Source organism: Vigna angularis, chromosome 7, assembly GCF_016808095.1.
Source record: "Vigna angularis cultivar LongXiaoDou No.4 chromosome 7, ASM1680809v1, whole genome shotgun sequence".
NCBI classification, from domain to species: Eukaryota; Viridiplantae; Streptophyta; class Magnoliopsida; order Fabales; family Fabaceae; genus Vigna; species Vigna angularis.
The window spans coordinates 2,104,299-2,115,209 of NC_068976.1; the positions used below are offsets into that span (position 1 = coordinate 2,104,299).

Below are 10,911 nucleotides of genomic sequence, written 5' to 3' on the forward strand. Positions count from 1 at the left end.
ATGTGGACATGTAGCAAGATCCTAGCAGTGGCTTTGAGAGCACTTTCTAGTAGGAATGGTTTTCCTTGCTTTCTCGAGGAAGGAGATCCACCTGCAAAAGACTCTCTAACTCTCAGCAATTGTTAGTATAAGTAATTGTGAAGTGTATTAAGCGAGTATTCTTTAAAAAAATACTAATTATATTTATAAGATCAGCATGTTCCTATTAAAATAATACTTACCTAAGGAGTATAATAACAGTGTAGTTATAATAATAATAGAATGATAAATAAAAATCAAAATACTAAACTGTCGAGATTTAATTATAATTTATAAATATGACCTAATTAAATGTAGGTTTGGACTCCTCTATAACGAAGAGGCTTAAAAAAACTTATTTAAACTATGATCTTTAATATACCTAGAAATAAAACAAAAATATAGGTAAATTAAAAGAAATATCACTACTTTACTTATATTTTTGTTTAAAAAATTAAAATTGATTTACTAATTGCTTAACTATATTTTAATTTATTACTCTATTTTTTAGACTGATTTTAACTATTTGACTCTGAGTTCTTCAACAATAAAGAAATATCTGAGACACCAACCAATAGACAATAAAACCTCCAAAATTATTTACATAAACATAATTTACATTATTATTTCTCTTGCTCTTCTCTTGGATCATTAATGAATGAAATGGTTTAATTACCTTCACACGACACTAGTTTCCTCTTACTTTATTTGTTGCATGACATTTTCAAACTTCCATTAATCGCCCCAACTCGTAACAGTGCATCATTATTTATTTATATATTGTAGTTGATGCCGTGAAGTAATAGGTAATACTAGCATATCCATATGAGTCTATAGAGTTTATATTACAACCTACACGTATTAAACGAAATCCACGAAATTTTGCCTCAACCTAGGTTCCAGATTGGATGGCAACGACGTACAATTAATGTCTATTCACTAATTAATCTGTAATAAAAAATTTAACCTGTTACCGCTTTGTTAATCATGTAATATATATATTTAAAAAATATTTGTATGTTTTAAAATCTGCGTACATATTCATAAATATTTTAAAAAAATATTTCATAAACTTTTAAAATAAAATAACAGAAAATATAATGTAACACAAATTAAATTAAATATATTAATTTAACCTAATAAAATATAAATTAATTTTAATTAAATTTCACCTAATTAAATATAAATTAATTTTAATTTTAATTAATTAAATTCAATAAAATATAAATTAAATTTATTTTTAATTTTTTCGAAATAACATATATATTTACTAGTCTGCCCAGATTTTATTCGTGTATATCCACTATTTTTTTTCCTATTTTTTTTGTCAACTGTTAACGTGTATATTTATGTCTGGTGAGAAAACTTGCACGTGGAACTTCTCACAATAATAGTTGCCGTAACCTAACGTAATTTAAGAGATACCACACATATAATTACATGTTTAAAATATGTTTCACTTTACTGTATAAATATATTGAGAATTTTATTTTAATTTTAATTTTTATAAGAGTATTTTTATTTTAATATTATAATATTTTATTCATTTGACTTGTTTTAGTTTATCACACAAAAACTTGGAAACAAAAATCAGAATATGTTTTAGGAATGTAATGACATGAATAAAAACAAAAGTTTTATGTTTACAAGATTGAAAGCAAATACTCTCTCTACTTCTTTGTATAAGAAACAAATAATCAGTTCGTAAAAATCAATAAAAAGTGAGAGAATTTAGTTAGTTTTAATTAATAATATCATAAATTTAAATTTATTATAAAAATATTAATAAAAAGACTTGTAGTAATAATATTCAATGAAGCTTTACATAACGTAAGCGATAATTTTATTCATCTCAAGATGGCTGTAATTATAGTCTCTATCAAAGGCATAATTAAATTTTTATAGGTTCATTGAAAAAATTATGAAAACTAAAAATTGTATTTAAGGAAAAAAATTGGGCCTAGGAGTTGACACATTTTTCTCCGAAGCTATTATTATTGCAGTCTGTAATATTTGCTGGCAAGTTAATTCAGCCTACTTGAACCCAGTTTTAGAACTGCATTTTGGGCTAGCCTAAACAGCATTATTTACTAGCTTATAGTCCCCTAAGGTATCATGGGCCTATACAATTAAATGGACTGTTTCATCCTCACCTCCAATTATTTCACCTTACATCTCTATATTTTTTTTTAAATTTCAAAACTCTTCTTGTAATTAAAAAATCCCTACATCCCATCTTTTTTATGTTTTTCTTCACCAAATTTCGAAATTCGATAAAAGATTTTTATTTTTTTTATCAGATTTCGAAATCTGATAAATTTTTCTTTTATCAGATTTCGAAATCTGATAAATTTTTCTTTTATCAGATTTCGAAATCTGAAGAAGAAAAATGGGTCATCCTTGTATAATTCTAAAAATTAGATTGTAATTGTTTTTCTACTTTTTGCTAATATTGACTAATTATCTATTTTTTAGAACTTAAAAAGAAAACCATGTTATTTACTACATTAAAGAAAATACATATTTCAAACATAAGTTGAAATTTGATTTATATTAAAGAGACATTTAGAACATTCAGGTAGAGCAAGTGAAACATTCTATCTTTGTCAGACTTAAAGCTAGAGGGCATGAGAGAAAGTTGTTGTTTCCAGGCATATCGATAGAAATAAGAATAGGCAGTAAGTGAGGCAATTTCTTCTTGTAGAGGATGCTGGTGAATCAAAGTCAAAAATTGATCTTTAAGAAAACGAAATCGTACTTTATATTGTGTGAGAAAATATAAAGTAACTCGACTGTTATGGATAGGAACAAATGCCCTTATGGATAAATAGATAGAATCATTCTTTCTTTGCGATTACAGTAAGCAAGTTTATTAGTGTACAATACTCGTTTATAAAAGATGAATAACTGATTTTACTTATGAGAGTGAGAATGATGTACTTTGTTTTTTCAATTTTTATCTTCTAAGAACTTTTAAGTCGAAAATAAATGTTAGTATGTTAAACAAACATGTTTTAAGATTATCATATTAAAAATTTCATATTACCCTACTTCTAAGGATAGATATACATTTGTCTTAACTTCTAAGGATAGATATAAATTAGAAAACTAATTACTAATAACAAAGGAAACACATAAAATGAATTGTGGCTATATTATTAATTAGAAGCTTTCAATAGTACCTATGAATAAATCAATAATATTTTTTCCTTCTGTAAAATTTTATAATAGGAAAATCATTAGTAAGTAAAATCTGAATAAAAGAGATACTAGAGGTTATATATCGGGTAAATATATACTTTGTACTTTTCATGTCACTGTTTTTCAAATAATAATGACAATAATAAATTTAGAAATATTATGAACATATAAAGAATATATTATTTTGGTTTAAACGGCACGCGTATATCATAAATAATTGTACTTTAAACGCAATAAAATAATTATAGTCAATGAAACTATAACAAACTATATATCTTCTACATATTTAATTATTTGTGAAATATATTATTTTGATCATTAGGTTACTATTATAACAACTGTTATCACCAAAACGCTATTATTATAATTACAATAATAATAATAATCGTTTTACTAAAACCGATAATATTAGTCTTCAAAAATCAAATATTTAAAAGGAACATTCAAAAATTCAATTAAGTCAAATTTTGATAGAGTACTTACAAAATTTCGACATTCAAGTCGATATACAGGGATAAAATTAGAGAGAAATATAAAACTCCTATTTAGTTTACTATTTCGTTTGTTTATCTCAACATCTTGATGTGAAATGAAGTACAAAATGTTTCATTTGCAAATCCCTAATATGTTCTTGACTATAATTTAGTGTTTCTAATGCATAATTAAATTAGAAATTTTTTATATTATAAGCTGTGTTATTGGGGTAAAGTACTACCGATTTCGTGAATGATTAATGTATGCCATGAAACTTGTATCTCTTTCCCTAATCACATTTATTTTCCATCTATAACGCTTATTAAAATTTGTTTAGGATGAAGTGTAATTTTACTTTGACCAACAACTTCATGACATTTAGATTATTTATATCGTTATTTGTATGTTATCTAAAGAAATAAATATTAGAGCTCCACCAATGGATTATGAGTTAACACATTTGTTCTTACAAGGTTGAATTATATCTTCAAAAATATCATCCAATTTTTTAAGCATATTCTATATTACCGCATTACACTATTAAGGTGGGATGTTTAAAGTATGTGTTCCTCCAAAGCTTAAAAAGAGTATGCTTACATAAGACACTATGACGCTTAAGTCAGTCAAGTACGTATTAAATGCAATAATAATGAAACATAATTAATTTACCTTGTGTATTGTGCTATTTATACCATGTTTATGAGATTTTACCTGGATCGGTCAAGTCTATGTGACTAATTACCTTGATTCACTTTGTCTAATACTCTCCTAACATTTTTTAGCCTTTGTCTTAACTTAGTCTCATTTTGTTCATATTAAAGACGTGGTCAATACCGATATGATATCGTCCTGATTGGATATTGATGGCATATCCGTAAAAATTAACTCTTGTGTTGGAATGGATAGTCTTTCAAACATATACATCCAACACAAGACAAATAAAAGCTTCAAAGATGCTCCTACTCTCCAAGACCTTGATCATTCATTTGATTTAAGGTGTATCATTGTTGGAAGCTATATTCTTCATTTACACACTATTATAACATATCTTCTAACTTGTGTTATAAAATGGGTATTTGACCCTCGTGGATAAGCGTACAAAACTATAAAGAAGATAAGGAAGTTTCCCTTGTTCCATGTTAAAGATTTGAGAGCATATCCTTTTCAAGAGGGAGGGAATAATGGTAAATTCCCTAGCCATGGTCAAACACTTTCAAGAGAGTGGAAACCATCCATGAAGATGACATCAAATCTACCTTATGGGCCACCTTTGGAGCCATCATGGAGCATGGATTGAAGAGTAGTGTAGGATATCTAGGCCATTGTATTCGGCCATGTAGTGTAGGTGTTTAAGGCTTGTATTAAGGCCTAAGTAGCATAGGAATTTCCTTAAGTTAGACATCCAAACCAAGTGGAAAGTGTGTGCCATGTGTCATGCTTCCATTAGAGAGGATTTGCTTCTTAGAAGTGGCCACATGACACCCTAGGAGTGGAGAGGATTTCTTTTTGGTAGTGGCCACATGTCCCTCCACCATTGGAGAGGATTTGCTTTTAGTAGTGTCCAAATGACACTCTAGGAATTAAGATGATTATGTTTTGTTAGTAGCCACATGTCCTCCCATCATTGGAAATGATTTGTGGACATTTTTCCACTCCTTAGAAGGCCTCATTTTTGGCCAATGAGAGCAAATGTGCGATATCATGCTTTTAGGGTTAGAAGGAGACACCCTTGGCCTATAAATAGAGGTGTCTCTACCCTTGTATTTCATCTTTGATTTTAAGTAATGTTATGCCACCCATTTTGGCCATACTACTCATCTTAGATCAAGACTAGAGCAAAAAATGTGGCCCCTTTAGTCACCTTCTTCCTTGAGTTGGCTTAACCTCTCTTGGAGTCACCAAACACTACATCACCACAACCATATCTCCTAGAGGCCATAAACTTTTACCCCATCCACACCTTAGCTCATCATCCTTGGACCATGTACACCATATTTTCGCACCTTTCATCCAAGGAAACACCCCATCATGCACATATCCTAGCTTTTGCCACACCTAGCTAAGGAGATTGCTATCATTTGGTATCAAGAGCCTTGGTTCTTCAAGAGATAAGTTTCCTTGGTTTCCTTATCTATTTTTATTGTTTTTTATATGTTTATGTGTTGTTCTTACTTGTCATAATCTTGTTAGCACTTTTGTTGTTTTTATAGTTCTACTTTGCTCTATTCTTGGAACCATTCACCTTTTTCACTAGGTGTTCTTGTGTTTTTTATGTTCTATGTGCCTTTTTTATTTTTGAATCATTCCTCACTGTTTGTGTGGGTTATATATGTTATTTGGTGTCATTTTTAACTTTTGGATCCATCCATGTTGTTTAGAAGTCATGTTTAGTCATTTACTTGTCTTTATTTCTAAGTTAAACCTTGAAAAAATCACCAAAAATACATGTTTGAGTGTTTTTCGAAACTGCACCTTTTGAGAACCTTTGAGTGCTTTTTCTTTGCATATTTGAGTTCCTGTTTGTTGTTAGTTCATCAACAAATTCATAGAGTTAGGTTTCATACATGTCATTTTTGAGTTTCTTGCAAAAAATTTAATTCTAGTAGGATTTCTCTACCATTTTGTGTATGTAACCTTATCCACCTTTAAAGGCATCTTTAAATTCTGATTTGGGGTGTTTGTTTGTATGCTTTATGTTCCGGAAAGTTACAAGAAAAATAAGAGGGACAAAATAGCAAAAAGAAAAAGTACAAAAAAAGTACAAAAAGCAAAAGTAAAAAGCAAAAAGCAAGGTACATTTGACACTACCACCTCTACTTTTTTGCGTGCATTTGTATGATAATTGGATGGATTTTTTGCACCTTAAATTCACATCCCAAACCTCTGTTCCAGAAGCCGGTCAATGCCATTTGATGCTACAAAGTTGGTCTAGTGCAACATATGCTCAAAAATTGGCTAAATGACAAAAAACACACCCTTTCTACTCTAGTAATTTTTGAGTTTTTGTGATCTTTTCTAGAGGTTTTCCTTAGGAATTTCTTTTGAGTACTGAACCTTTATTCCTAACCATTTATTTTCTTGTTTTTTTCTCCTTGGTTTTGTCACCTAAAATTCCATTTGAGATAACCTTGGTCATTTTGACCTTTTCTTATTTTTCTCCTTCGCTCTTTTTCAGTTTTTGGTGGTGTTGATCTCTTTTGGTGTAGGTTTTTCGTCCTAGAGGTGATCCAACATCTTGGAGGTAGCATACTAGGTGAAGAAGGCCCTGTGGAGAGCTTGAAGTCTCGGTTGAAAACAAGAAAACAAAAGAGTATACATTTGGTGAAGAAGAGAGATTTCATTGCATTGTAAAATTGTCTTTGCTTTCTCTTTGGTTTGTAATATTTGGCTTGTTAGGGGATTATCTTAACAAGGACACCTATTATTTAAGCGTTATTTGTAGTTGGTGGGTAAGAGGGAACCAAAGTTCCTTCTAATTCATCATTAGGCCACATAATGTAGATTTAATTGCTTTCTTTAATTGTGATAGTCTAGTGTGTGTCAACTTGTATTTCAAGTTTAAATCCCTTTGAGAAGTTTGGTACAAGAGAACTTGAGGTAAGCTTTGGCTAGGAAAAACTTGGTTTCTAAGTAATCCATAGTGATTCACCTCTCTTTCTTGGAAGTGAACTTAAGGTTTTCTTATCTCCTTAAGTCTCTTAAGGAATTTTATTTGAAATACTAAGTTTATTTTTTTTGCATAAGTCAATTTCAAAAATCTAAAAAATGTCTACGACTATTTCTGAAAATCATTTTTCAAAATTCTTTTGAAACAAATAAATTTCTATAGTAGTTTGCATTTAAGTCATGGTGAGGATGAGTTACATTATAAAGTTAGGCTTAATAGCATCGATAGTGCCAATATTATTCAGGTTTGTTTGAAATGGTCCTACTATTTTTAAAATGTTCAATATAGTCCTAAAGATTGTAATTTGTGTTCAATTTAGTCCTTTTTGCAAACACCATTTAAATCGTTAACGGCCAAATGTTCAGCTGTGCAATCAGTGAATAACATACCATTTAAATTCTGACGTGGATTTAAGGCGTAGTGAGGTGGATGTGGCCAATGAGGTGTTGCCACGTGTCAGCCCTTTCCCCACCCAAAATTAGGTTTTTAGATTGAGGAAAGGGATCTCATGCACCTTTCTCTCTTCTTCCTTGGAGCGTAAATTAGGGATGAATTTGTAGGTGTGTGAAGAAGCTTGGTGGTGTTGTGGCTGGCGAGATGGTGGAGAAAGAAAGTGAAAGTACTAAACTCAGCCCTAAACCCTCGCAGCCCTTTCCTTTTTCTTCTTTTTGGTATGAGATTTTCGATTCTTTTTTTTACCAAAACCAGTATAAACAAATTAAACTGTTCTTGGTTAACAAAAAATATACTTTTTTTTACTCATTTCACTATATTATATAAAGAAGAAAAAATATGCTTTCCATCCCTTGCAAATTATAAATATATTTTTTCATATGACTATTACTAAAAGGTTTAAAGAAGGAGATTGCGACTCTACAATTTTAGGGTTCGCATGGTGGTGGCAGCACTAAGGTCTTGCAGTGTTGATGGCGGTAGCGACCTGAGGCAGTGGTGGCAAGGTAGGTGCTGCTTGTGCTGTGAAGAAGAAGTGGCTTGTTGTTGTTGCTGTTGGGTCGCGTTTCTGGGTTCCTCTCATGCAGGTGTGTGTTGATGGTGGTGAGGTAGTGCTGCGGCAACGCTCGCAATGAAGGGAGAGTGGTGGCACATTTGGGTTTCATGGCGGCGGGTCAGGTTTAATGGTGGTGAGGTGTTGTCCACATTAGCAGTTAAATCGCATGTCATTCACTGATTGCATAGTTGAACATTTGGCCGTTAACGATTTAAACGACGTTTGCAAAAAGAACTGAATTAAACACAAATTACAATTTTTAGGACTACATTGAACATTATAAAAATAGTAGGAGCATTTCGAACAAATCTGACAAAAAATGGGACTATCATTGCTATTAAGCCATAAAGTTAGGAGTGAACTTCAATTCTTTGATGAGAATACTAGTGCATTATCATACCTAGAATGGGATTAAAGAATAGAAGAGCTTCACCCATTCATAGTTAGGCATAGGAAATATCATATACTTAGTTTATGCATCTTTAGGCTTGTAGGACATGCAAGTGAATGGTGGAATCAAAGACAAACTAAGGTTGAGAAAGGTAGAAAATATCCAATTAAAGATTGGTGTGACTTGAGATCATGCATGAAAAGAAAATTTGTTCCTTCTTCCCTTGTAATAAACCAAGATCAAATATGCGAGATGAGACAACTCATTAAAAGAGGAAAAACGTTTCTAAAAAATGTAGAAGGGTTCTTTGAAAGAGAAGATTAGTTTGAAGAAAAAGTGAGCAAGCTCTTGAGTGATAAGAGCAAAAAAGAGATTCAAAGAAGAAGAGATGAACAAATGAGAGAGATAGAAAATAAAGAAAGAGTTGAAAGAAAACAATGCCTTCCTACCTTAGAGAAGAGCTTAGAACTCTTAATGAAAAACAAGAAAAAGTTCAAAAAGAATTAAGAAAGATTAAGAGAACAAGAGAGGAAGACAAAAGAAGGAAGAAAGAACAAAGAGAGAATGAGGATCATGAGAAAAGAGAGAAAAAACAAAGAAAGAAAGAGAAGCAATTAAGAAGAGAGAAAAAGGAGGAGGAAAGAAGAAGAGAGTATGAAGAGAAAAAGATAAATGAAAGGAATGAGAAAGAAAAGAGAGAAAATGAAGAGATTGAGATAAGAGAAGAAGAGGAAGAGTTACTAAAGCCCACTACCACTCCCACAATTAAGGTTGAGACTAAGATGATAAAGGCGATTTTCCAATCCTTGAACTTTTCTCAACATCCAACCATCTTTCATAACTCCAACTTTTGCTTTTGAAAAATTTTCAACTTCTTTTTCACCCCCCACTATTTTTAACTCCTCAAATTTTTCAAAATCAAACTTTGAGTTGATGTTACGTTCAAGGATACAATTAACTCAAAGTAAACACAAACAATTTTGTGAAGTAGACCTTCAAAGTTTTCAAGTAAATTCTTTTGAAATTAGTACAGGTCTTCTTTAAATCTTTCATATACATACATCTAGATACATCATTAGAGATCCCATTCGGTCTTTTGGGCAACTTTGAATGCTTTGATTAAGGGATCTCAACCCACACCCAAAACATTTTGACTTAAGTATTAGAGTATTTTTTATAGGTTGGGTTAAATATATTTTTAGTCCCTTAAGTATCAAGCGTTTTTGGGTTTCGTCCCTCTTCCAAACTTTGCTTCACTTTGATCCTTTTTTCTTAAGAAAACTATAATTTTTAGTCCTCCAAAAGCAACGGTATTAAATTTTGTCTGAGTTGGCTAACGGTGTGCCACATTGTACACTTGGAAACTCTCACTCTCTCCACAACCACCCTCACGTCCACTTCTTTTTGCCAGCGTCTCCGATGGGAAGATCGGTCCTCTCCTCCCTCCCTCCCTCTATGCTCTCATTTCTCGATGCTCTTAAGGAGGTAATGGTGACTTTAGAGAACCTAATGGAGAAGTTCCAACCTGAATATCGAAGGAGTCATACCGCAGAAAAAACTCGACAAGTAGAAGCCTTGAGACCAAGGTCACAAAATCCTTCCCTGCACATTGCTTGTTCTTGAGTGTGGGAGATTTAGTTGGGGTCTATTGGACCACAACACATGTTTCAAGAGCTTCTCCCTTCTTCCCCCACGAACTTTTCTCCCACAAATTCCTCGTCCCTCTCGAAGATCCTAGGATACTTCGTGGTGGTTGGTACCTGAATAACAGGTCCCCTTCCTTCACCTGGAATGCGTGATCGTGGCTCTCGATCAGAAGGTCCCTCTTTGCCCTCCCAAATTGCAACGACACTGGAGGGTTGATGCGGAAGGCTTCGTAAACAACCAACTTCATTTGCGTTATGTATCTTTTGTATTATTTTAAATATATGGTAAATATAATCTGGAATTAAGAAGTAATATTTTACTCTGCATTGAACTGCCAAGTGCCAAATTTTTTCCTCTATCAAAGTACAAATGCTACTTTATTCTTAATTTGAATGCCTTAAACACTATTTCTTTTACTCACATTTTGATAAAACTTGAAGTAATTTGTAGTCTTAATATTTAAAATTTAAAACGGGACAAACCAGCCCAATTAAAGCAAAATCC

The 10,911-nt window shown here is 31.8% G+C and overlaps 1 pseudogene; it reads right to left on the reverse strand.

Annotated features, from left to right (window-relative positions):
- Positions 1-10,148: 10,148 nt before the first annotated feature.
- On the reverse strand, positions 10,149-10,654 carry LOC108336872 (allene oxide synthase 1, chloroplastic-like; annotated as a pseudogene).
- Positions 10,655-10,911: the final 257 nt, after the last annotated feature.